Below are 1,652 nucleotides of genomic sequence, written 5' to 3' on the forward strand. Positions count from 1 at the left end.
CAGTCTTCACACATCAGCATGTCCCTGGGTGGCAGTCAGACATTCAGCTGGCCTTTGGTGGTAGCAGACCCCTCCTGCTGTAAGGCCATGGACTCAGACATGACCCCACATGGCAACACAAGCCAGGACCACACCATGCTCCCAGGTGGTATCACTGGTTACTCACAGCAGGCTGTTCCTTACTACTGTCTCTGTCTTTTGTCACTGTGCCCACATCCTGATGTTTCTTTCTCTCTTCCATTTTCCACCACTCACTTGCTCCTTAGTGTTGCCCAGGGTCTCTGAGTGTCTGGGGATGTCTCAGAAGTGGTCTTAGGAATGCTATGTTATGCTTGTGCATCATGGCACTGGGTAGGGGTCATCTTGGGCATCTTCTTCCCCACCCTTGGCCAACACAGCACCGAGCACAGGTCATCTCAGACTGGCTCCCTGTCTGTGCCCCACATCGCCTGTCTGATGGTGGTTTCAGACTTGCTCCTTGCCCTGCCTTCCAAAGTGGACCCATGTGAGGTTTGTCTGTCTCGGGTTCACTTCTGCCCAAAGCCCGTAGTCCCAGGCAGGGATCTCGATTGTTAGGCTACAAATCACTCAGATGTTCACAGGTCACAACACTGAGCTTACACATGGCCTCTCTCCTCTCTGCTACCTACTGAGGCACATGGGACACAGCAGCCACACCTGTGATGCCTCTAGGGGCCATCTCATCATTACATTTCATTGTTGTCTGACACAAGAATTTCCTACATAGTTCAGGCTGGCTTGAGTGCTAATCTTCCTGTCTCAGTCTCTCAAGTTCTGGCATCTCCACTCTTTAAACAGATAGTCTTTTTACCAAGGCATATATTTTTCATCTTTTGAAATAATCAGGTGGATATAGTATACAGTCTTATTTCTGGGTTCTATATACTATCTCACTAGTCAGTATTACTAATGAAAGTACAATGGATCCGTGGTATAATTTGAGTTCAGGCATATGGTACCTCTAGCATTTCTTCATCCCTTTTTTCTCCTTAAGGTTATTTTGGCTTTTTTTTTTGCAGGGGTTGGGGGAAGACTTTTGCTCTTTCATATAAGCTTTTAAACAGCATTTTCATGTTCTGAGAAAGAAAGCAATTGTAACTTTGATATGACTGGCACTTTACAAAGAAACACAAAATGCCTTAGCTCTTAGAAAAATAGATAAAAAACTACATTGACAGTCTATCTAACACAATTCAAAATGACTATTATCAAGAAAACAAGAATGACAGACATTGGCAACAATACAAGAAAAAGGGTATCCTTAAGCACTATTGATGGGACTTTAAATTATTATACACACTGTGAAAATCAATATAGAAGATTTAAAAAATAAAATAAAATGAGGACTGGAGAAAAAGCTCACTGGTTAAGAATTCAGTTTTTTGTACCTATCTCAGGGAGCTCACAACCTTTCTCGGTAGCTATAACTTCAGCTCCTGATAGTCAATGCTCTTCTCTAGCCTTTGTATTCATACCCAAACTACCCCCCCCACAATAACTAAATTAAAACAATACTTAAAATGTATCAGAAACTGAAAAAAAATGTTTGCAACAGAAATGAATGAAAAAAGAGGTCATGAATTTGAAAGAGAACAAGGAGGTGTATATGGAAATGTTCAAATGGGGGAAAT

The 1,652-nt window shown here is 42.2% G+C and overlaps 1 non-coding gene across 1 annotated transcript; it reads right to left on the reverse strand.

The window, feature by feature from the left end:
- Positions 1-568: 568 nt before the first annotated feature.
- On the reverse strand, positions 569-700 carry LOC132652617 (small nucleolar RNA SNORA17). The gene has a single exon (XR_009590212.1). It is a non-coding gene; the product is annotated as a small nucleolar RNA SNORA17 (small nucleolar RNA).
- Between the last annotated feature and the right edge of the window lie 952 nt (positions 701-1,652).

The sequence above is a fragment of the Meriones unguiculatus genome, chromosome 2 (assembly GCF_030254825.1).
Source record: "Meriones unguiculatus strain TT.TT164.6M chromosome 2, Bangor_MerUng_6.1, whole genome shotgun sequence".
Taxonomy (NCBI): domain Eukaryota; kingdom Metazoa; phylum Chordata; class Mammalia; order Rodentia; family Muridae; genus Meriones; species Meriones unguiculatus.